Source organism: Nelumbo lutea, chromosome 1, assembly GCF_056320005.1.
Source record: "Nelumbo lutea isolate HS-2025 chromosome 1, American lotus-T2T, whole genome shotgun sequence".
NCBI lineage: Eukaryota > Viridiplantae > Streptophyta > Magnoliopsida > Proteales > Nelumbonaceae > Nelumbo > Nelumbo lutea.
The window spans coordinates 207,170,697-207,197,382 of record NC_142684.1 but is presented as its reverse complement, the minus strand read 5'-3'; the positions used below and the strand labels follow the sequence as shown (position 1 = coordinate 207,197,382).

The following is a 26,686-nucleotide window of genomic DNA, read 5'->3' as shown; positions in this document are numbered from 1 at the left end:
TGTCTAAATCGAATCAACAGCATAATACTTTCCTACACGAAAATGCAATCATATTTATTAGTGTACTGGTGACTTTAATACAATCATAATTAGTTATGGTTGTTTTACTGACCTTCTGGTGGTAGAGGAAACCTGTTATCTGGGTTTTGAATTGATTCCAAAAATACCCTTAAATCATGAGCAGCACCCTCCCGTCCTGCTACAGTGAAAGTGAATAGCATGTCAAATGAACATGCACACATCACATTCTGGGTGGTGATTGATTTGCGTTCCCTAAATGACACTTGTTCACTAGCTGGAACACATACATGGACATGTGTACCATCTATAGCACCAACACAGTTCTACAAAAGAGAGGGAGAAATGCAAAAGTTTTATTGTAGTGGTTCAAAGAGAAGTAAAACATCTAACAATTAAAATGATTTACCTCAAACCATGAAAAATACATCAGATTATTGAGAACTTGGGATGGAACAAAGCACTATTAAAGTGTTGTGAAATTATTTCACTAGAATGTTGAAAAAGGTATGAAATACCTCGATTTGATTTGTTGTACTCTATCACTTGCAATAGAATCACAACTTGCTCATCAATTGATACATACTGACTGTCTTTCACTAACCCTCTCTATCTCAATGAGGCTACTAATCTAAGAAACATTGTTGGTGTCACTCTGAACATATCCAAGCATCTAATGCCACCACTGTATATGACATTCTTTAAATATTTTGACCTTATCAGTATGTCATCATGGTAGGGTGTCTTAAGGATTGACATATGTTCTTTCTCCAATTCTATTGCAATGAGAACATTTATCATCATTTGTTGCTCTTCACCATCAATTGCAGCAATTATAATTGTTAAAAGCAATGCCATACTGGTTGGGTTGTCAACCATTTTGATATGGCATATGAATAATGATTGACTATAATATACATATCAAGGTTGGATCATGATGTCAAATGACAAATGCTTATGGTGGTAACCGATAAGCATACATTGACATCTACATCATGACAATTAGACACATGTTTCTCATAGCATTCAATACCATCTCTTTGATGGTGCATATGGGAAAAAAATAGGCATAAAAGTATACCCAACCATTCATTAATCATCCACCTGCCTCAAGCCCATAATATTGTCTCAAGCATATAACACCTAGCCATACATATCTACCCAACTCATCCATACACCATGTACATATGTCAAGTGTAACCATCAAGGAAAAAAACATACAAATAAGAGTAAATACATATGCATTCATCATACATCTCTCCTCAAATCCATCCATTCACCATGTGCCTATGTCAAGTGTAACCATCAAGGAAAAAAAGCATACAAATAAAAACAAATAAAAACAAATAAAACTACATTCATCATACATCTCTCCCCAAATCCATCCATTCACCATGTACCTAAAACCTGCATTCACCAACATCTACATCCATTCAACATGTAATTATAACCATAGCAAAATAATAAAAAAGATGGCAAAAATATATATATAAACCTGTCTTCACAATATGTATCTATCAAACCATCCATTTTCCATAAAAAATAAATAAAAACCAAACCATCAATTCATATGTGTTTCAAGGTTAACCATCTAAACAACCGATTCCTCACAAAAAAAAAAACAAAAACAAAACAAAAACTACCAGTCAACTTTATCAAAGTAAGACAACCACCATTCAATGACCTATGGCACTCATCACCTAACTCTTCCCAAGGGTGGGGGGCATATTCATAAAAAACTCTCTCGCATCTAAGTCATGGAAAACCTCATATATCTTGACATAGTCATTATGGTCAAACCCTTTAATGGTGTTGACCTCTACTAGCACACAAGACATGGATGTTGGACTCTCTACCCTTGTTCGCAATCCATTTATTGCCTCAACCATCCTATCAAACCTCTTATCAGCTGATGTAGCCTAATCAACAATTGTTTCACAAAACTCGAATGGTCTCTTCCTAAGTGGAGTTTTGGTACTTATAGCCAAAATCTTGTCAGTGTCACAATTTCTTCGTTCATCAACTCCTATTGGTGGTTGTTGGGTCTCATCAACAGGTGGGTCAGTTGAGATGTTACCCTCATCTCGGGGTGGGGACTCTATGCCTCGTGCCAATGATGTTGAAAACCTTCTAGTGGGTGTTGTTCCCCCAAATATGACCTCTAGGTTGTTATACTCCGGGCAACCCACAGTACGAAACATTTTGGCCTTGGGATTAGCTATAAAAATAGACATTGGGACACCAATCAATTTATATGTAATGTATTGAATTTAAATAAAAATCACATATGTTTGGCAAATACCGATAAATAGTTATTACCTGTCTCTAGTGAGGCTACAACCACTTGCTTCTCTTCATCCCAATCAAATCCAATTTGCCCATACCTTAACTTTGTAAACTCCTTTTATCTACTCTTTAAGTCCTATATCTTGTTATTAAATGATTTTGTATTGAACTTCAACCCAAATTGTGTGAAAAAAGCTTTGTCTCACCTCTTTCCAAGCAGTTAGTTTAAAACAACCTGCTACCATCCCCCTACTCTAGACTTGTTGTACAAGTAAATCTATGAAAACATTTTCTTGTGTAGGTGGGGCATTTTCAAATGACGTATTAGTTACACTAGTCGCCATCTAATCATCATGAAATAAACTTTCGGCTACTGACACAATATTGTTGAAAATTTCCAGAAGAATATACAAGAGATGGTTGAGATACACATTGTAATGGTATTGACATTCGATCACATTTTTCCAATCAACAAAATACAAAATAAAATCTTTGATGGTTGTATGAGTCACCTGAAGTAGCTATTCTCCTTGAATGTTCATAAGTGGATAGAATTTATGATCTTGTAAGCAATAACAATGGTACTTCGATAGATTCAGAAAATTGCCGGTACAGCCCACATTAACCAATATGTACAACCCATACACCTAATAACAAAGCAATAAAGAAAGTCATAGAATAAAACAAACACATGCTTGTTGATGGTGAAATTTGACTCTTAAGATGCAATGCTTGCAAAGGATGAAGCTTGTGTGAATGTTTTCTTCCAAAAAGTAGTCAAAGACAAGTAGTTGTTATTGGCTCACTTCTTGCACTAGATCAAATTCTAGGGGAGGATGCAGGGAAGCACTTAAATCAGGTAATAAGTTGTTAATCCTTTCGTTTAATATATATAATTATAAATTTATTCATTGCTAAATAGTATGAAAATTATGTTGGATCTAACAGTCATCATGATCCTAGTATTAGAACTTCAGCCAAGCTTGCTTCCCAGTTTCCCATCTCACCCAAAAAAAATGGGAGCATTTATTACTTAAGAAACGAAAATTTTATGGAAGATAGTTTTATAGTACAGTCATGTACACTGATGTGTCTAAAAATAATCAATCTTGTGTTGTTGTTTTATCAATCTAGCCCAAAATCTGAGAGGTTATCGGAGAAATAGATAGTCCTTGTTCATCAAGCTGTCATCCAACTAGTCCCCATGCATCAAATTGATACAAAAATGTCATCTCTCTCCCTCCCTCCCTCCCTCTCTCTCTCTCAAATGGGTTTTCTTGATTACTGAGTTGGCATTGGAGTTGGGTACTAGGTACAATTTGACACCAAACTCTGGCAAAAGTCTTATTGATGGACTGGCCAAAGCAAGGGTAAAGAGGTGTTAGACATATTGGGGCTTAAACCATTAAGAAGGTAGTTGTAAATTTATCATTGTTGAAGACATTCTAAGGGTTTAATCCCCTAAGGGTAAAGAGATTTTAGACATATTGGGGTTTAAATTAGTTTTGCCAAGAAGGCCATGTCTAATGTAGAAGTATCATTGTCGAAGACATCACAAGAGTTTGCAGTGGATATTCTTAGTACTATTTGTTCATTGGTTGGGTCAGCAAGTACAACCACAAGCATGGAAAGTGATGGAATGTAATTACTTAGTATTACTCAGCTTGGGGTTCACGTGCATTAACAGATAATTTGAGTTCAGTTTAGTCAGAGTAGTCTGTCAATAGGAGACAATAGTAATTAAATTGGATATAAGCAATGAGTACAAACAAAAAAAAAAAAACAAATGAAAAAAATGATTCTTTCAGTATCCACTTGAGTATGAATAGATGATTTACTCATCTGACTCTGTTTCTTTTAAAGGAATTCAAAAGCACGGAGGGAAGACTGATGAAAGTGTGTGACATCTTTCCTCAACCCATAATGCTTCAGGTGATCAAATATCACTTTATACAATGAGATCCCCAAGAGCACCCAAATTTAAACACCCATCACTAAATCACCCATTTCTCCTCTCCCCGACCAAACAGAACAAGTCATAAAAATAGAACTCACACCACCAATGAAACCCACTCCCCCACCTAGGTAACATACCAATAGATCTACCATTCATCCTTACATAAAGAAATAAATATCCTAACATCTACAGCTTATAAACTTCTGCTTCAAAAACCTCATATGTTTCCCTAAATCCAAGGTTTATTTAAGAAAAAAAGGTAGTGTATTGTATTATCTACAAAAAATCGAGATTAAAGTAGATCCCAAGAATTCCATACAACTGTGTTGTCATGGATCTCATAACATTCACTAACCATCATTTGATGATAAAATGCTGATGCGGCATGATCCGGAATATCCAAACATCTACAGCTTGTAAACTTCTGCTTCAAAAACCTCATATGTTTCCCTAAATCCAAGGCTTATTTAAGAAAAAAAGGTAGTGTATTGTATTATCTACAAAAAATCTTGATTAAAGTAGATCCCAAGAATTCCATACAACTGTGTTGTCATGGATCTCATAACAATCACTAACCATCATTTGATGATAAAATGCTGATGCGGCACAATCCGGGCACTCCTAACCGGCTGCTGACTGGCTCCTTGCTGGCAACGGACGATACCTAAGAAGATGGAGAGAAGGATTCCTAGGGATTTACCCGATGGGAATACTCCAAAGCTTAAGTCAGAACGTTGGGGAAGGAGAAAAAAGAGAGTGCGAAAGCTAAGAGTGTAGGTCGCGCTTTATCAATGTGCTCGAGAGACTAACTCGCGAGCAAGTAAAAGACTCAGGTTGAGGATATGACTGTGGAAGTATTCAAAAGTCTGAGAGCCTTTGTCCTTTGTCCTTTGCCCCATGGGCTTTTATAGGGGAGTTACTGTCAAATCGGGTGTAACCGCCATTGGGCCCCTGCCGCAGCCGTTACCTGGCAGGGCTGCGCAGGTGATCGTTGCAACACTACTCTTGCTCGGATGAGTGACACGTCTTAAAAGGGAAGGCACGCCCCCACCTACTGAAAGACGTGGTTGCAGACTGTCGAAAGGACAGGGACTGTGCCATCAATCAAGAGATGTGGTGCAGTCCAAATGGTACGGCTTGTCAGATAGAAGCTTCTTGAGAAACGTTTGCGCTCGCTTCAGCTCGCGAACTAAGGAAACGGGCTAAGGAAACTAGCTCGCTCTAGCCCCTCAGCTCGTGAGCTAAGGAAACTAGCTCCTAGTCGCTTGGGATGACACCGGCTTAGGGGCTGGAGCGAGCTAGTTTCCTTAGCTCACGAGCTGAAGTAGACTTGGGATATCCCCTTCAGGGTAGCTCGGGGAACCCGGAGCTCGCATTGCAGCGAGCTACCCCTTCTTTAAGCTAGGATATAGCGAGCTATCCTACAGGCTCATTACTTAGTCGTTGCCAGACTATGATGTTAAGTTGTTGCTCGTGCTGAGTCAGGTCCACATGTCATCATTTCATAGGTCAGGTCAAATCATCCTCCATCTATTGCCCCCCACTCCTTGAGCTGGGAGCATTGCCTTAGCGCAAGGAGTTCATGAAGTGTGATGGAGTGATTTGACCGAGATTCAAACTTGATTGACTGCTCACATTAAATGCGTTCGCAGAAATTGGGAGATTTTCTAACTTTCCGGATTCTGAAAACGTGTTGGAGTGGCACTTAACTCCAGATGTCATGCAGCCGTCACTACCTCGATCGTGGGAGACGTGTAGCCAATCGCTTTTCAGTTTCAGGAGGCGTGCAAACAATACGTCTGGGAACCGTTGGATCTACCTTAATTTGGGCCATTGATTCGTAGGTGTGGAGACTATAAATAGGAGGGCCCTCTGGGTCTCATTTTCTTACGCCATTTTGCTATCTTTGGGTTCTGAGGTCGCACATCTCTCAAGTCTACTCGAGTTCCTCACTTTGTCCCGTTCTTTTCGGTGAGTCTCCATCACTATCTGTCATGTCTGGGTACCCGTACCATAGTTGCCACCGGGGTGGTGACTAGGGTAATGATGCTCCCTCGAGCTCGGTGGGAGCCTGGGAATAGGTATCGGGGGCCCAGGAGACCTCTGATGACTTAGCCTCCACTTCCTGGGGAAGGGAGCCTAATACTTTCGGCACTTCCTCTATGACAAAGGGGAGACTTAGGTCTCTAATCAGCTATTTCCACCTCCCCAGGGACCTTGTTTACTGCCTTCCCACCGGTAACTTTCCATGGGAGCACGGTCCCAATGAGATAGTTATCTATCAGGAGTAGCTCAAGGCTGGCCTACATCTCCCCTTGCACCCCTTGAGAGTGGAAGTGCTAAACCACTTTAACGTCACTATCGATAAGCTTCATCCCAACGCCATTCGGAACATGGTTGGGACTATATCCTTGTGTTGTGAATACTGTCTTCCTTTGAACCTCGACATTTTTTCTGATATCCTCTACATAAAGAATGCCACTCCCGGGGCTCCACCAGAGAGATGTCTCTACTACTTCTCTCCCCGCCATGGCTACAAGCTCTCATACAAGCTTCCGAATAAAATTCCCACCTGGAAGCGAGATTACTTTTTGGTCCACAACCTTGAAGGGTGGCCTTTCCCTACTTCTTGGAGGGGCGCCATCCAAGACTCCGGGGTCGAGCTGGACCCTGACACTCAAAAAACGATATTGTCTTGGGCATCAGTTGGCTTCCTCTGTTCAGATTACTTGACTGAGGAGAAGCTCGTGCAAGCCGGCCTGAGCCAGGGTAGGTTGCCTCTTTACTTTGTTCTTACCGAACTAATACCTTATGGTTTCTTCTTGACAGCCATCATGTTTGGTGTTGACTCGCGCCGTCTTCTTTCAAGCAACAAGAGGCGCAAAGTGAAGAGGTCACGCTCGACCAGACTCCCCCCTTGGGGGTACCGAGTTCGAGTATGCCGAGCCAGGCTTCACCTCCCTGCCGCCAGAAGTTCCGCCACCCCCATCCGAAGAAGGTGCCGGCGGGGCCAGCCTCGAGGAGGGCAAGCTCCCGCAGTAGGAGGTATTCCCCCTAGGTCCTTCTCGGTCGTTTCCCTATCCGCGACTCCTAGTGGTGAATTGGGAGGGCGTAAACAACTTTGTTGTGGCTCGTCGGAGGAGCCGGAAAGTGATCTGCAATGAGAAGGTCGCTAAATGGGGAGCGATGGAGTCCGAGGACCTTGCCGTGCTTGCCGCCTCTCACTGTATGGTGGTAAGTGATCCTTCTCTTCTCCTTTGTCCTTCGCTTCCTTTTGTTGTTCTTTGACTCCGGTCTCTTGTTGGAAGGTGAACACCGCCATACATGTCATGGCCCTCCAGATGCACGTCCACTCTTGCGATGCTCGTAACCAGAAGGTCAACATTCAGAAGCTCCAGGGTGAGCTCAACCGGACTCGGGGCGAGCTCCTTCACACTCGCAAGGGGAGTGAGTCCCATGCGCTGCTCGTCCGAGACCAGGAGGCGTAGATTGCCAGGCTTTCTGAAGAGAGCATGCACTACAAGGAGGAGGAGTCAAGGGTGGCAGCGGAGAGGGAGCTCCTTCGCCAATAGGTTTGGGACTTGGAGTCCACTCTTCTGGACTGGACTCGGAACTTCGACAACATGGTGGAGGCCGAGAAAGAGAAGGCGGTCTGGGACTTCAAAGACTCCCAGGAATATCAGGACCTTCAGGTAGAGTATGACTCAAGTTCGTAAGCTCCAGGTTTAAGCTCTGTCGGTGGTTGGTTCGGAAGAAATTCTCTAGGCTTAACCATGACGGAATCACTATGAAGGGCATGTCTCCCGAGACGGCGGACCAGGCGGAGGAAGAGGAGTCTGACTCTCCGGAGGATTGGGTCTTATTGCGCCGAGGTCATGTTAGCTCGGCATCCTGGTTCTTAGGCTCCAGGAATGACTCATGGTCTACTCAGTAGTTCACCCGTGCCATAGAGGCAACTGAGTCTCATTGTGCCGAGGTTGTGTTAGCTCGGCTTTTTTGGCCCTTAGGCTCTAGAAGTGACTCGTGGTCTACTCGGTAGTTATAGGTAATAATATTCCATGCCTGAGGTACTTGTTTCCCTTTGAGGGTCTCGAGCTCATATGTTCCTTCCCCGAGGACTCATTTCACTCGGTAGGGTCCTTTCCAATTCGGTTCGAGTTTGCCAACGCTGGGCTCAGGTACCATAAATTTCCGAAGGACCAGGTCACCAATGCGGAGGTTCCGCTTCTTGACCCTGGCGTTATAGTATTGGGCTACTCTTTGTTGGTAAGCTGCAGTCTTGATATATGCGAGGTCCCTTACTTCATCGAGTAGGTCGAGGTTGGTACATAGCTCGTCTTCATTTGTCTTAACATCGTAGGCTTCTAGTTGTAACAAGGGAATCTCGATTTCAACTATGATTGCTTCGGTGTCATAGGTGAGGTTGAAGGGAGTTTCTCCTATGGCGGTCTTTTCTGTAGTTCGGTAGGCCCATAAAACACTGGGTAGTTCATCTGCCCACAATCCTGTAAATCGATCTAGGCCCACTTTCAGTCCACGAAGAATAGCTCTGTTCGTAACCTCTGCTTGACCATTCGCTTGAGGGTGTGCGACCGAAGTGAAGTTCTATCATATCCCCATGTCTTGGCACCAGTTCTGGAATTTTATGTCATCGAACTGCTTTCCGTTGTTAGAGATTAGCACTCGAGGTAAACCAAAGTGGCACACTATGTTCTTCCAAAAGAAGTTCTAGACGTTTCGGGCTGTGATTGTTACAAGGGGTTCAACTTCTACCTACTTAGTGAAATAATCCACTGATACCATTAGGAACTTCCACTGGCCTGTCGCTGGTAGGAACGACCCAAGTATGTCGATACCCCATTGTGCAAAAGGCCACGAGTTGGTGAGGTATTTGAGGTCGGCAGCGGGCTGATGATGGATGTTGGCGTGCTTCTGGCACTTGTCGCATTTCCTGCCGAGTTTGGTGGCGGCTGCTTTCATTGTCGGCCAGTAGTACCCTTGTCGTAGTGCTTTTTGGGCGAGGGCCCTGCCCCCCAAGTGTCCGCCGCACAGACCTTCATGAGTGTTGCAAAGTACGAGCTCGGCTTTGGAAGGTCACAGGCAGCGCAGGTAGGGGAACGTGTAGGATACAACCATTCGTCTATTATGACATATTTGGCCGCCTGACGCTCTACCCTTCAGGCAGCATTGCGGTCTGCAGGGAGGGTCCTGTGTAGTAGGAAGCTCACAAGTGGGTCGATCTAGCTTGGCTTTGCTTGAATGACAGGAGCGACCTCCTCTGCACCCCAAGAATGCTAGGCCGAGGCATGTCCTCTATGTACACGGTCCTCATGGTGTTTTCGCTGGTGCTGGCCAACCGGGACAGGGCATCGGCCTCAATGTTCTCCGACCTTGGGATTTTCCTGATGAAGTATGATTGGAAGTTGAGCAGAGCATCCTATACTTTTGCTAGGTAAGCGACCATAGTCGGTTTGCGGGCTTCATATTCGTTTATGACTTGGTTGACTACGAGCTGGGAGTCACTGCAGATGATGATGTGTTTGGCTTCCACTTCTTTGGCTAAGGCTAGCCCGGCTATCAGCGCTTCGTACTCTGCTTCATTGTTGGATGTTGCGAACTCAAAGCATAGTGTGTACTCCAACTTTGTGCCACTTGGGTCGTGCAGAATTATCCTGGCTCCGCTACCCTACTGGTTGGAGGAGCCATCCACGTGAAGGATCCATGGCTCTTCATCCCAGTTCAAGCTTGGCCTCATTGGGAGAAATGCCGCACTAGCTACTACCTCACGGCACTCGGACTCAACTGACCTGGGAGCTCCAAGCTCGTTCAGACTAGGGGGCCTCGTACTCAATCAGCCTAGGGACTTCAGAGCTGAAAGTGCACTCTACAATGAAATCCGCTAAGGCTTGGGCCTTTATAGCAGTTCGCAGCTTATATCGAAGATCATACTCGCTGAGTTCAATGGACCACTTCGTCAGTCAACCGGAGACCTCGGGCTTGAGCAAGACCTGCCTCAGAGGTTTGTTGGTGAGGATGATAACAGTATGAGCTTGGAAGTAAAGGCGAAGCTTTCAGGCTATGATAACCAGTGTGTAGGCCAATTTTTCTATCTCCGGATATCTCGTCTCTGCTCCCTTTACTAACGTAGTAGATAGGCCGTTGGACTCGGTCTACTTCCTTTATTAGTACCGAGTTGACCACTTCATCGCTGGCCGAAAGGTATAGCTCTAAAACATCGCCCTCTTCGGGCCGGGTTAAAATCGGAATACTGGCGAGGTACCTTTTGACCTCGTCAAACGCGAGTTGGCAGTCTTGAGTCCATTCAAATCCTTTGCTTTTCATTGCCTTAAAGAAAGGCAGGCAATGGTCTACCGATTTGGACATGAAGCAGCCCAGAGCGGCTATCCTGCCATTCAACCTCTGAACCTCCTTCACTTTTCGAGGTGGTCTCATATCTAAGATGGCCTTTATCTTGTCCGGGTTGGCCTCGATGCTGTGCTGGTTCACAATATACCATAAGAATTTACCCGAAGTGACTTCAAAGACACACTTATTCGGGTTCAACTTCATATTGAATTTACGCAGAATTTCAAAAACAAAGTTCTAGTCTTGTATTAAATCACAGGAAAGTCGGGTTTTGATGACCATGTCATGTACATAATATTCCACCTTTTGGCCAATTAATGGCTCAAACAGTTTATTTACAAGTCTTTGGAAGGTCGCCCCGGCATTTTTTAACCGGAAGGGCATGACCTTGTAACAATACAGGCCGAGCTCGGTTATGAAGGTAGTCTTCTCCTCGCCTACTAGGTCCATCCTAATTTGGTTGTAGCCCGAATATGCGTCTAGAAAGCTCAGCAACTCATGCCCCGAGGTCACATCCACTAGGCGATCAATCCTGGGGAGTGGGAAGTAGTTCTTTGGGCAAGCTCAGTTCAGGTCGGTGTAGTCAACGCACATGCGCCATCTACCGTTAGCCTTTTTCACCAGGACGAGGTTGGCCATCCAACTCGGATAATGACCATCCTCGTCGATTGCCCTCCACCACTCTGGGGCTAGGTTGCATTTCTTTTGCTTAACGGGCCTAACTACAAGATCAGTGTTAAGCTTATGAGTTATAATGCTGGGGTCTATGCCGGGCATTTCTATCGCGAACCAAGCAAAAACATCTAAATTCTTAAGTAAAAAGCGTACCAGTTCGGACCACAGAGGCTCCTTGATGGAAGCGCCGATTTGAAGCATTTGGGTAGGGTCCTCTTCTAAGGTCAGAACGAAGACAGTCTCCTCCGTGGGTGCAGCTCGCTCCTTGCCCTGCTCCGTAGGCCGCTCCAGCTCGAGATCATCGGCCACCTTAGCTTTTCCTTTGAGGGCGGCAACGTAGCACTTGCGGGACTCAAGCTGGTCACCTCGTGCTACCTCGATACCGAAGTCCGTGGGGAACTTCATGACCAAGTAGTAGGTGGACACCACAGCCCATAAGGCATGGGTAATCAGCCAACCTACTATGGCGTTATATGGGGAGGGGGTCATGACCCCCAAGAATTCATGGCTGAGCCTTACAATAATAGGTCAGGTGCCGACTTCCACAGGTGCTGTCACTCTTCCTAGGGGCCGAACTTCCTCTCTGTTGAAGCCGACCAGGGGAGTGCTTGCGGGCTTTAGGTCACTCTCCTGAAGTTGGAGTTTGTCGAAAGCCGTTTTAAAGAGAATGTCTGCCGAATTGCCTGAATCAATGAGGACTCGCTTGACTTCAAAGTCATTGCCTCATCTTTATGACGAGCGTGTCGTCATGCGAGTAGTAGACCCCGCGCGCATCGTCCTCTGTGAAGAAGATGGGGTCTTCTGTTCTTGGTTGTTTTGGAGGGTTCTGCTCTTCCCTGCTGAACTCATGAGTTGACGCACGAGCTACTGGTGAAGTGCACCCCGCCACAATCGATCCTCTGACTATGACGTTGATGATCCCCCGAACTGGTCTCTCTCCGAGGGCGGCTTCTACAGTTGCTTTGCTTGTCGGCTTGATTCGGGGGTGTCTCTGCCTTGCTCCCCTTGTCGACCTGCTTTATTATTATTATTACTATTATTACTTTGTACAAAATTTCGCAAATATCCGCGACGGATGAGCTCTTATATCTCATCGTGGAGGTTTTTACAACTTTCGGTACTATGATCGTGATCTTTTCGAAAACTACAATACAAAATTTTATTTCGGGTGTTAGGGTCGGCCCTCAGCCGAGGTGGCCACTTCACATACGGGGCGTCCTTGATCGCCATGAGGATCTCGACCCGTTTGGTGTTGAGGGTTGTGTAGTCCCTTTTTGTTGTTGAGGCCCGGGTGGGTTGGACTAGCCTTGCCCCCCGAGCTACATCCTTCTTCTTCTTGTTGTCGCTTTAGGATGGGGGCTCCGACTCCCTCTTCCTTTTTTCTAGGGCCGGTTTACCCCTCTAGTTGATCTCTTCATCAGTCCCAATGAACCGATCTGCGAGCATAAGGAACTCGGTCGTGGTTTTGGGTTGGTTGACAACCACGTGCCACTTGAACTCCTTATGAGTGATACCTCGCTTGGCTGTCGTGAGGCGAACTACGGGATCTAGGTCGGGTATCTACAAACAAGCGTCATTGAATCGCTTGATGTAGCTCTGGATGGAATCCCCTTCTTTCTGCACTATGCTGAGGAGGCTCTCTTGGGTTCGCGGGCACCTCTTGCTGGTGACAAAGTGAGAAGTGAAAATTTGCACAAACTACGCCCAACTTCTTACCAAGCCGGGCGCGAGGCTTCGGTACCAGGTGCGGGCGACTCCCTTGAAGTTGGTGGAGAAGGCCACGCACATGCATGGCTCGCTGGCTCTGGCCAGATGCATCTAGGACTAGAAGGCGTCCACATGGTCGTTTGGATCGAAAGACCCATTATACTTATCTAGAGGAGTCGTCCACGAGCGACTCCCTTGGCATGGGGACAACAAGGAGTTCAGAAGATAGCGAGGAAGGAACTGAGAGGAGGGGGGTAGCCCTTACTTCGCCAGAGCATACCTCCTCTTTCCTTCTGAGCTCGGGAGAGGCTCTGGATGTGGTGCGGCAGGCTCATCGGCATCTTCGCTGCTGCTGCTTTTCCGGTTCGGCGTTGGCACTTGACGCTTCGGTGTCTCCGAGCTCGATGGGCTTGGACTACCGGTGATGACTCTAGACTGAAGGGCCTTGTCTGAGATCCATGGCCAAGACCTCAAATGGGTTCTCTGTGAGCGGGAGCTTGGACTGTGAGGGTTGTGGCGACGCGGGCTTGGTTGGCTGGGAGGCTCCAATCTTGCCCATAGGCCGGGAGGCGGGGGCTGTCAGGCTTTCCTTCTTGCTAGGGGAAGAGGCTTGGCTCCTGACAGGATCTTGGACCTGGGACACCTCTCCCCTGCGAGATCGCTCACCTCGGTGGGACAGCTTGGCCTGCTTTGCAGCTGGGTGTCGGGGAGGAAGCGGCTGCTGGTCCTGAGGTATTGAGGGAAATTGTTGTTGGTACTGGTACTGGGAGACTTGGTGCAGCACTTGCTACTGGTAAAGCTAGAACTGCTGAAATTGTTGCATTTGAGACTGCATGGACCGCATGCACTACACCATGTCCTCCAGTTGGTTCGGTTTGGTTGCTAAGGGCACAACCGAGGGTTCAGTGAAGGTTGCTCTGGTTGTAGTAAGGAGTGGAGCAACAACGGGTGCCCTTGCAAGAGGCACGTTCAGACTAGGAACTCCGTCCGCTGAGAGAGGGACGGTAAACTGTCCAATGCGTTTGCATTGCTAGAAGCTGGGGCTGCTCCCCACTAGCATTCTGGCTGTTGCCACGTCCAGCATTGCTGGAAGAAGCCATGAAAAATGCTAAGTTTTTTGGAAGAGAAGTGCTGTAAAAGCTTGGAGGAAGGCTTTTAGAAGCATTTCCCACAGATGGTGCCAAATGATGCGGCACGACCCGGGCACTCCTAGCAGGTTGCTGACTGGGTCCTTGTTGGCAATGGATGACACCTGAGAAGATGGAGAGAAGGATTCCCGGGGATTTACCTGGTGGGAATACTCCAAAGCTTAAAGGTAAGAGTGTAGGTCACACTTTATCAATGTGCTCGAGAGACTAGCTTGCGAGCAAGTAAAAGACTCAAGTTGAGGATATGAGTGCGGAAGTATTCAAAAGTCTGAGAGCCTTTCTCCTCTGCCCCAGGGGATTTTATAGGGGAGTTACTGTCAAATCGGGTGTAACTACCACTGGGCCCCTGCCACAGCCATTACCTGGCAAGGCTGTGCAGGTGATTGTTGCAACGCTCCTCTTGCTCAGATGAGTGACACATCTTAAAATGGAAGGCACGCCCCCGCCTGCTGAAAGACGTGGGTGCAGACTATCGAAAGGACAGGGACTGTGCCATCAGCCAAGAGATGTGGCGCAGTCCAAATGGTACGGCTTGTCAGATAGAAGCTTCCTGAGAAACGTTTGCGCTGTTCCCTCGTGAGCTACTTTGTAGCGAGTTTAGGGAAACTTCGGAATTACCCTTATTAGAGTTGGTCCCTTGGAATGACACCGGCTTAGGGGCTAGAGCGAGCTAGTTTCCTTAGCTCGTGAGCTGAAGTAGTCTTGGGATATCCCCTTCGAGGTAGCTCGAGGAACCCGGAGCTCGCATTGCAGCGATCTCCCCCTTCTTTAAGCTAGGATATAGCAAGCTGTCCTACAGGCTCGTTACTTAGTCGTTGCCAGACTATGATGTTAAGTTGTTGCCTGTGCTGAGTCTGGTCCACATGTCATCATTTCATAGGTCGGGTCAGTCATCATCCTTCAAATGCCATGTATAAAGTTGGATAAATCACCATGGTCTGAGATATGACCAACACCATAATGCAAGCATCAATGATCTCATAACAATTCTATAGGCAAACAACAATGGATGTTCCAAAAAAAAACCTAATGTAAATATCAATGATATGAGATGTAACCAAACACCATAAAATAGGAAACAACAATGGTGTACGATGGACCTATGCAAACAACAATGGATGTTCCAAAAAAACCCTAACAATGATATGAGATGTAACCAGACGCCATAAAATAGCAAACAACAATGATCTGAGAAGCACCTATGCAAATAATAATGGATGTTCAAAAAAATAAACCCTAACAATACATATTGGGATGGGAGTTGTACCTACACAAACCACTAGCTGAATGACAGACGACCAATGCCACAAGAAAAATGAGCACCGATTGAGTTGTAATCTCCTGCAAAAGAGGGGAAAATTATTAGTGGAAATGTGGTGGATGCGACAATGGAAGAAAGACGAAGTAGAAGATGGCGACGACGACGACGACAACGACGACGACGACGACGACGACGACGACGACGAAGAAGAAGAAGAAGAAGAAGAAGAAGAAGAAGAAGAAGGGGAAGGAGGTCGAGGAGGAAGAGGGGGAAGAAGAGAACCTGTGAGACATGAGGCATCAGGTGTGCGAAAGAGAGGGGTTTTGGGGGGTTTCATCGAGGGTTTAATGTTCATAATTGTGTGCTGTGAGCGGTCGCCCACGTATGGTGAATCTTCGAGAGGAAGCTATGATCATAGCTTCCTGAAATCAGCCCAAATTGGGCTTCTTCGGGCTTTTCGACGCAATGTCTTTTGGCAGCGAGATCTTGCGCAAACTGAACGGGAATAGATTGATTTTTGGTCTTGCGAGCTTCTAAATAGATAGAAGACCGAGTGGAAAGACTTGCCAAATGGGCCCTAAGTCTTATATTTAAGGCAATAATTCCCATTATACTTCATTAAATCAGGTTCTTGACTAGAATATTCTTTTTTTTTAATTTGTTCTCTCTGTAATTGTGAGGCACAAAATCTAATTTGGGCTTTTACATTTCTCCTTATTCAATTCCCTCTCATTAAATTTCATATTTAGGGTATCAACTCTCATTCTTTCATTAAGCCTTATATTATTTAACAATGTTAAAGAAAAATAAGTTTAACAATGAAAAATTGTTTTTATTGATAATATAAATAAAATACAAACTTGAAGCCAACGAATAATTCAACCTTTTGGGTGAAAATGTGTCTATCATATATATCTATATATATATATATATATTTTACCTATTCATGTCAAAATACCATGGGACATCTTCTTCAAACTATGAAACCGATTGCAAAACCCCACTCATTAATACCTACTTAGCCTTCCTATCCCATCAACGTAAGCATAGAGGTGTAAATTGTGATGTGCCACTTGCGACCCGACATGAATTTGGACCAGTTCGGAATGGCACGACGGCCCATGGGCCGTGTCAAGCCTGACATGATCGTGTGGGTTGTGTTGGGCTTGGGTTTTAGGCCGGCAGGCTGAGCCGACATGGCACAACCGAGCGTAATGTACCACCCACGACCCGACCCGACATGGCCCAACACAACCTATATATATTATTTATATATTGTTATGTATAAAATATAAAATATAAAATATTATATAAATTATAATTACATAATAATATATAGTATAATATATTAATAAAATAAACAATTGTTTTCAATTTTACTATACTAATTTATTTAATTATTATATATATAAGCAATTGTATACATCAAAATTCATATAAAATTAAAATTTTAAGTTTTTTTTTTCAATTTTTTAAATAAATAGCTTTGACCCAGTCCACGGTCCAACTCGGCCTGCAACATGACACGGCATGGGCCCGTACGGGCTTGGGCCATGGGCCATGTCGATCCAACTCTCCAAATTATCCCATGGGAGGATGTCACGACCCGTTTTACACCTCTACTTAATCACCACCCTCATAAATAATCTAGTACACGTTCTTGAGCACCCTGCCATTTCTCCACATTTATTTCCTATGGAAAATTTAATATATGCATTTCTACCTCCCATATATAGGAACTAATCGGTGTGTGTGACCACCTTCTTGCAAAAATGAGCTGAATCCACACATCTAGTGTAACATAGATTTGCAAAAAAAAAAAAAAAAAAAACATGAAAGGAGAGAGAGGCATGGGAGAAGGAAATGGAAGAAAAGGAAAAACAAAAGGAGAGAGAGACTTCAAAAATCACTTTTGAAACCCCAATTGAGACAGATTTTGGTAGCATAGCAAATCTCGCGATTTGAGTTGAGCAATACATGGGCTTTGGTTACAAGGCCATTTTCTATAATGAAACAGGTTAGGTTTCAAAATGAAATGGAGAGTCAGGTTTCTCTCTTCCATTTGTTGTTTCTCCATTTCTACAAAATGATCTCAAACTATAGTAATAGTGCATGGTATTATTGTTCATTTATGGAACAATAATCAAGTGCATGTTTTGAAAATTTAAGGGAAAATTCCAAATAGGTACCCTGTACTTTAGGCCGAGTGCCAATTTAGTACCTGAACTTTAAAATGCGACAATCTAATACTCGAACTTTCATTTTGCGACAATCTAGTACCTGGAGTTAACTCACTGTTAAGTGTCATGGGAAAAGACACAAATGCCCCTTAAGTTTTATCTAATTTTTTATTGTTCACCGCCATTGTTCATCGTCTCCTTCGTTGAATACCACCCTAATGTGGCCATTATGCCACCGTAAAACTCCTCCTCTATAAGAATGAGACCGTGAAACTCATATGCCTATACCTTTGCAAAGCTACACACATAGAGAGAGAAAAGAGCCCCAAGAAAAGACAAATACAGAGAGAGATGGAGATGGGACCTACAAGTGCAACTCTGCTTGCATCTGCTACCACCTGATTCAGGGGATGGAATTCTCCACTACCATACCTCTTCTCCTCCTCCAGGGGAAACCCATGAACCCAATGAGGAAACCAGCATTGGATAACTCGACTGTGATGATTGATGAGATCAACTTGCTTAAAGAGAAGTTGACAAAGAAGGAGAAGCAATTGGACATGGCTCTTGAAAAAGAAGGCGAAGGAGGCAAGATCTGCTTCTTTTCTAGTTATGGAGGAGGAATCCACTCTAAAGAAACACTGGATGAGGACTGGGAACACTATCAGATCTGAAGCGGGAAGTGGAGCATGTGGATCAGTAGGTACATATCCGTTGTGATTTAGAAACACCAGAAGAAGTTGAGGGTGTAGACAGAGCAGTGGAGGAAAGCATCCGATGAAGCAGTGGCGGTGTTGGCTAAAGGAATGGAGATGAAACTGAGGAGAAAACAACAAAGCCCACCAACCCACCGCCCGACACCAAGTACAGGGTTGTCATCCTCAATCTCGAGGACAATGAGCCAACATTCATCACAAAGCCCGTCTCTTCACCCAACATCAGTAGCAGTGATGAAAAGAGACCCAAGAGAGAGTGTTGGATTTTAATCTCATAAGAGATTAAATCCAATGAGTTTTATTGGTCAATTACATGAGAAATTGCACCTACACACTTGATTCAAAAGTTAGTTTTTCTCTTACAAAACCCAGTTTTGAACTTGTAGAGGAGCTGATTTACACTCATTAGAAATAGTAGAGGAGAGTATGGGGATTTGATACCTTGAAACGCACGTGCAAGCGTGTATGCAGCGCAATGAAGCGCTTTAGAGGCGTACTTTGCTCGCACTTCACGCACACCTGCGTGGCTCACGAATGGCAGCTTTGGTTTTGGTGCGATGTTGATTGTTGATCACCGTTGACGATTTGATCAGGTGTGATCAAGAGGCACAATTCAAAGTTAACAGTCATTAACTATTAACTACTTTTTAAACAGTCAAAATGTTTGAAATTGTGACTATTCAAGGTGCCTTCTCTGAACTACCACCTACCTTTTCTTCATACCTCTTCATAAACTATTTAATGAGCATGAATTAGACTTCAAACTTTGATGGTTGATACCTCTTCATAAACTACTTTTTTTGAAATCCACTTTCTCTCTCTCTCTCTCTCTCTCTCTCTCTCTCTCTCTCTCTCTCTCTCTTTCTCAATCCGGTCTGCTACAGTCTAACAGAAGGTTTCTTCGAAGATTCTTCAACTTTGATGGTTGCAGATTCTCGCCCAAGGCTTTGTTGTATCCTCGGAACGGATTTGCTTGTAACCCAACAGCAAACTCAGTGAAACTGAGTGAGGGGCAAATAACGTTCTAAAGACAGTGTCTTCAGACGCGCCTCAGAGCTTCTCCTCCAAAGTTACAGTGACCCCATTTTCAAACAATTTTAGAACGTTATTCTGCAATGGAGGCGAAAGCAAGCATGACTTCGATCAAGATGATGAACCAAGATCTTGTTTGACTAGATTAGTTCAATAGAGCAAATTTCAGCCGATGGCAAGACAAGATGATCTTCTTTCTGATTACACTAAAACTATACTATCTGCTAGACCCAAATCTGCAATTACTTCCTGAACCCACTGACAAAGACTCAGAAAAAACTAAAGAAGGAAAGAGCAAAACGAGAAGATGACTCACTTTTGTGCCGAGGACACATATCGAATGCCTTATCAGACCGGATCTACAACTTCTACAAGGAACTTACATCTCCAAAAGAAATCTAGAAGGCCCTGGAATTCAAATACAATGTGCAAGAAGCAGGTACGAATAAGTATCTTATTGCAGAATACTTTGACTTCACCATGAACGACCATAAACCCATATTGGAGCAAGTTCATGAACTACAGGTGATAGTAAACAAAATTCAATCCCTTGACATCATCATTCCTGAATCTTTCCAAGTGGGAGCAATCATTGCCAAATTTCCACCATTTTGGAAGGATTACAGGAAGAAGCTCCTACACAAGGCTGAAAAACTTACCTTGGAGCAAATTCAGCAACACTTTCGTATTGAATAAGAGTATCGAATTAGAGACAGTAGGGATAAAACCCTGGCCGATTTGCAAAACTCTAAGGTCAATTTTGTGGAAAACGGATCGAAGAAGACTAACCATGCATTACAAGTGAAGAAGAATGATGGTAACTTCAGGAAGAACGGCAATAAGGAAGGATCTTGCTATATTTGTGGAAAGAAGGGGCATTATGCCCGAATCTACTAACATCGGAAAGGTGGAACCAAGTCTGCAAACATGGTAGAAGATAATCTAGTGGCCAAGATTACTAAAGTCAACATGGGTGAATCGTCTTCTAGATGGTGGTTTGATTCAAGTGCCACAATTCATGTTTGCAAGGACAAGTCCTTGTTCAAGACATATGAAAAAGTGACTGATGGCCAGGAGGTACATATGGGAAACCAAACATGTACAAAGTTGCTGGAAGAGGTAGTGTAGAGTTGAACTTCACCTCTAGAAAGACATTGACTCTCCTGAATGTTCTTCATGTTCATGACATTAGAAAGAACTTGGTCTCAATAAATCTTGTCTGTAAGAGGGGATTCAAAGTTGTCTTTGACTGAGACCGAACCGGTACTATCGGTTTTTGGAAAACTGGTAATCGGAATCGAATCGAAACCATTCGGTTAACCAGTTGACCGGTTCAGTTAATCGCCAATTTAGTTCATTAGCTTTTCATTTTTTTATTTTATTTTTACAATATATATTATAAAAAAATATGTCAATATATAATAAAAAATTATGAATATATAATCTTATGTTTTAAATAGCAAGTAATATATAATATATTATAAATAAATAAATAAATATATATATATATATATTTATATATATAATGCATATTTATTAATTTATAATATATAAAATATATATAATATAATATACATAAATATGTAAAAAATATAGAAATATGTGTATACCAGTCAGTTCAATTAACTGCCGGTTTTCTATATTGGTTAATTGAAACCAAATTGACCGGTTTGGTTAACCGATTTTTTGGTTTGGTTTTGGTCAATTTGGTTTTTTTTCTCACCCGTAGTGATGGACACTGATGCTGCACAATTTGGCTGCCCCTAGCTGGCGATGGCTTAGCTTCCTGTAGACGACGGGCATGTAGAATATGCACAGAAAATCAGAGAACCCAGGGGTGCTTACTTGGTGAGGTCGCTACGATGCTTAAGTCAATATATGCGAGCTGAGAGTAATTAGAGAGCAAGAGAGCTAGTAAGCAACAATTGCGTGTACCTTTGTGCCCCAAGAGGGAGGCCTTTATATAATGGATTCCTCACATGCTCTATGGAGTAGTTCCGTGATGTTTGCCATGATAGAGTTCATTTCCGTATTATCTGGAGATAACATTATCAAGTTGATAAGGCTAATCACTTCCGCCCGAATTGGATGGGGAGATAGTGCTTAGTTGTTGCGAGACGTGATCCCGCAGAATTCGGGAACCGTTGGAGTGATTTTTGGGATTGCATTGAGGGTAGATCAATTTACCCGAGCTGGTTTCTACCTCGAACTGATGTTCTCGGGCTAAGGTTCGTACACCCCAAACTGAATAGGTGCCGCGACCTAGCACCGAGGTGTCCTTAGCTCAGGATGAGTACCGAGGTGCTCTTAGCTCGGGATGACTTCAGCTCAAAGGATCCCTAGCTCGGAGTAGTGGAGTACTACTTTATAGCGAGCTGGCTATGCCGAGTCACATCCACGTGTCCCCTTATTACGAGGTCGGGTCAAATCACCTTCCATCAAACAGCTATTAAGGGCACTCATGCAATTGTTTTGAACTATTCTCATTTCTTCTTCCCTTTATTGCATCACTTTTCTCTTTCTCTCTCTTCAATATTCTTCTTTTCTCCTGTTTCTTTTCTTTTAATTCGGACTATTTGTGGTGTGATTTACAACACATTTGTACTAGCACAAATTTATAGGAGTGCAAATGAGTAATTTGCAAATTTTGGGTTTGTTTTTGTACCGGCTTTTATGTTATTTAGCTTTTTATTCCATTTTACTTCATATGCATCACAAATAAACAGAGTAAAGAGAAACCTATAACAAAATTAAGCCAAACAAAAGGCCCTTAATGTTTTCTTCAATCTTAACGGTTAAATGCTCTACAAGGCATTTAAGTAGTTTTGGAAATCATGGGGCTTTTTTTGGGGGGGATGTCAATAGATAGTAAAGAAAAAAAAAAGCATGCTCAACAAAGCTTACATGGGATTAAACAAGCCATCATATAAGGGGTCCACGATACGCCAATGAGTGGAGTATAGCAAAATAAGCAATGGGAGGAGTTCGAAATGATGTATTTGCAATATGTAATCAATGACCTAATATGTCAAGGAGGTTTTGGGGTGACCTTCAACAAAGAGTTGATCATAGTAAATGCATCTTCCTCTATCTAAATCCTATACAGATCAAGAGAAAAGAAGAATCACAGTGATTCCAATAGAGTTGTAGATTTCACTTTCAATCGATGAATTAGCATTTAACTACAAATCTATAGTGGCCTCACAGTGGAAACAAAGATTATCAGTGGTCTCTTCACCATTTATACAAATGCTTCAAGTGGTTAAAACACTTGCTTTTCTTATAAATTTTGTTATATAAATATAACCGATTAAGACCCAAACCGATCATATAGCCAATCATATATAAATATAGAGTTCTCTTGTTTTTCTTATAAATTTTGTTATATTTTATGTTTAAAGGGATAAGTTTCCTACAGCATATAAGATAAATATGGTTAAAACACTTGTTTCATAATAAATTGTCTTTTTTATTGAAGGTTACATTATAAAAACTAAAGTTCCAAGGTATTGTCATATGTATTTTTAGGTGATATTTGGCATCAATGCTGATTCTTCCTTATCATTTTTTTTTTCATTCAAAAACCAGTTTTGAGTCTATTTGATATTGATTTTTAAGGGCTGTTTTTTTTATTAGAGTTACTATTCAATGCCATGTTGGATGCCATGTCATCCTCAGAAAAAATTGAGCCATATAGATCAAGGTGATGCTTGGCATCAATGATGATTTCCTAGAAGTAGATGCCACATCAAATCCACATAAGCATTGGAAGAATTAGTGTTTTTTCATGTTTGGTTGGCAAATTATGCCAATTTTTGGGAAATCAGCAAAAAATTGATCCCCGGAATCGTCATGGGCAAGGGATCACGGAATTTGGTGATTCCTTGATTTTTAGGCGATTATGATTTTTGTTGGTGAGGTGGCATCCTACGTGGTAAGGGCAAGAATTTGTTATAATGCGCCAATGAAAAACAATCACTCTTGAAAATCAATACCAAACAATCTAAAAAATTATTTCTAAAAATGGGTTGACATGGAGGAAATGATACTGATGAGGGCGGATTTGGCCCTCCAATGACATTGTGACATGTGGCATCTTGGAACAACTAAGTGACACTCGAAACCACTTAGGCGACAACTTACCTTAGCTAAGATGATGGTGTCCCAACCTAGCGACTTGGCACAAGCGCCGAATTGGCGACCTGGCACAGGCGCCGACCTGGCAGCCTCAACCACGACTCAGGTCAGCTAGAAGCACCTCATCCAGGGCCAACCTGCAGCACCTCGTCACTGGCCGAAGTGACCTCGACACAAGGAGCGACCTCCCTCGAGGGTGTGCCGGCCTAACTGAGGTCCTGGTGGCGACCTGGGAGACGTGCCCGACAAATTTGGCATGCATATCCCAACACTCCCACGATCCTTGGAATTTGGCCCACGTACCGAACGTTCCGGAGGGTGGTCAACGTGCATGGCGGTTGCCTCTGGGAATCACGGACCACTTAGGTGACCTCTCGGAAATCTTGGATGCGGTGCGTGAAACCCACGTCAAACAATGCCTATATAAAAGCACCAACCCCAATGACATAGGGGGGCAAGTAAGCACATTCTATCTCTCATAATTTTATGATTTTTAGCTCGTGATTTACTACCAGTTTACTAACTTAAGCATCGGAGCGACCTCGCTGGGTTAGCCACCCCGGGTCCTCTGACATTGATTCCTTGTAGGTCTCTAAAGAACTACGAAGTTCAATAATCAATGTAGCTCGGCCTGGTCATGAAAGGATGAGAGATCCATCCCATGGTCGCCCAAAGATTGCGGAATAAGGGGCGAATTTCAAAAATTTTTCTTCTCCCTTCAACTGGGAATCACATTCCCTATTTAGAAAATCATATTTTCAAGGATAAATCTTAAACCTTAAACTGAACCAGATCTGAACCAAAAGGAATGGGAGAGAAAAATACCTGATACAGAGAAGTAATATCTCCCAATGAAGGTGTTCACGCCCAAGGAAGGATCCAAAGACTGCTCCCACTGAAGATGGCGCAGTGCATGATGGAGCGGAATCAGCAGTGTTCTTCCCCAAGAATTCTGTCCTTCGCAAGAAACAGTAGAATGGAATGTGAGCACAACTTCCTTTTCAATCCTTTATCAAAGAACAGATGTCAAGATCCAATCTTGACTTCTCCCACAGCTGGAGATCGAACTGGCAAACAGGGTGACAAGAGCAGGGAGGCGGCAAGAGAATATTCGCTGGCTGCAGAATTCTCTCTTCTTGATTTCAGCACTAAAGAGGATCTGATGTGTTTCTTGTTGGTCTCTCTCAAGGCTGCCGCCCCCTCCTTCTTTTTGTTAACTTAAAAGATCAGGTCCTAATCCCATTAGGAGGTGCTTATCCAAATCATATTTGGATCAGCCTTCTCTTCTAGTGATAAGGATAAACCCTTATCCTATCTGTAGATTAGATTAGCTTTATCCTAATCCCATTAGGAGGTTTCTAGATCTGAATCACATTCAGATCTGGACTCTCTGAGTGGATAGGATTAAGACCCTATCCTATATGCTAATCCATCTCAGAATTCGCCCCTTTAATTAACTAAATAAATAGCCCAGTTCGAAATGGGTTTTAGGCCCATTAAACTTATGTGGTCACTCAACCTTCCTAACTGCTGCCCAGTTGGGCTTCCTTGTATGGCATGGGACCCAAGCATTGATCTACACATCAACCACATGGGTTCGGCCCAGCCTTTGTTACAAGGCCTGGCCGAATACACTGTTAAAGATAGTGCACCCCCTGAAACCTGTCAAATGGGCTCTATGGGCCCAACACTTACCCTAAGTGGTCCTTGGGCCAAGCCACATTGTAACACCCAGGGACTGTGGGCAGATGCAAGATTAGCCCATCAGGTATTATCCTCAATGGTCTTACACTTTACCTCTCAGCCCTTAATGATCATACACTGCCTGACAAGAGAGGACCTCTCCCTCGGCTGCAAGGAACAGTGTTGCACTCTCCACTTATATGGATCCCGGGAATTAAAACCTTTTTGCAAACATTTTAGAAACCATAATATATATACTTTTATATCTCATATAAAATATACTTTGCAAAACAAATCTCAACGGTTGAAATCGGCTGTCGGCAGTCTTGGTTTCCAACAGTGAGAGCGCATCCCCGATCATTACCTTTGTCCGACAAAGGGGCTGATCCTGTCACTATGATCACCCACTCAGATGAATTCTCGGATTGTCCCAACATACCCAGGTTTTGACCCCCGCTAAGGATCTCACTGATTGGTACATCAAAGACACCCCGATCCAACACCTAGTGCAGTATCATAATCGAGTCTAGGGGTCGGGTGTAGCTTTCCAGTTTTGCCCATCAATCTCCAAGGTCCAGGGCAATACTGGAAATCTGGTCCAGTTCAAAGATTCAATTAATCCCACACTGTATGTGCCTAGGGTCTCACCTCGGTAGCTGAGACATGCCACCCCAACCGACTTGGTGGCACCATAGTGTCAGCCTTGTCAGGATAGGTCTCCCAAGACTGACCCACTGGCTGTGAATATTTTAAACTAACACGAGTCTCAATAAGTGTTCAGTTTAAGGGTATTACATAGAAACATACCAAGGGAACATGAATCAAATATGCACTTTTATTCATTTACAATAAACTCATAAAGTACATCAATTTTGATTGAAGCTAAGGGCATACAAAACTGTCTAACATGTCAGCTCGGCATCCAGGTCCTCACCCAGCAAAATTCTCCACTTCGGCCTTTGAGTCGTCGGCCACTTGGAAGTAGACCGAATGACGAGGTACTTAGCCCAAAATTGATTCATCAATTGGCGTCGTCTATGGGAAACACTACAAAAAGCTAAGTTCTCATCTTCTGAAAGGCTAAGTCCTCTTCTTCTAGAAAGGTAAGTTCTCACATTTTAAAAACTAAAGTTCTCACTTTCTAGTTTCCATTTTTTATGAACTCAAAGACTAAGCAGGAAGTTGATGGCCAACAGACTAAGCAGCTCTGCCGACTTTATTTCAACTCGGATAAAGCCTCATCAGTCCTCTTTGCGAGGTACCCTCTACAAGATGAGCTCTTCGTGGCTTCCGGGGGAGTTGGCGGCCAATGGACTACATGAACGCCCCTGCCGGTCGAGCCTTCCAAGGCTCCCGTGCAAGCTAGTGACCTAAAGTCAGTAGTGTTGCCACCATAGGTTGAGGTCCCAATAGCTTCTTGTAGGAGTGAGTGACTGGCATCACTAACGAGGCTGATGCAGTGCAGCCGTAGCTCTAAAGTGTTGAGCTGATAAAAGACCTCGGCACCGCATAAGACCCAG

General features: G+C 43.5%; 1 long non-coding RNA gene across 1 annotated transcript; it reads right to left on the bottom strand.

The window, feature by feature from the left end:
• Nucleotides 1-1,206: 1,206 nt before the first annotated feature.
• Nucleotides 1,207-21,156, bottom strand: LOC148880622 (uncharacterized). Its single transcript, XR_016105686.1, has 4 exons — nucleotides 21,070-21,156; nucleotides 15,425-15,498; nucleotides 2,817-2,951; nucleotides 1,207-1,425 (listed from the first exon to the last, which is right to left on the bottom strand). It is a non-coding gene; the product is annotated as an uncharacterized LOC148880622 (long non-coding RNA).
• Nucleotides 21,157-26,686: the final 5,530 nt, after the last annotated feature.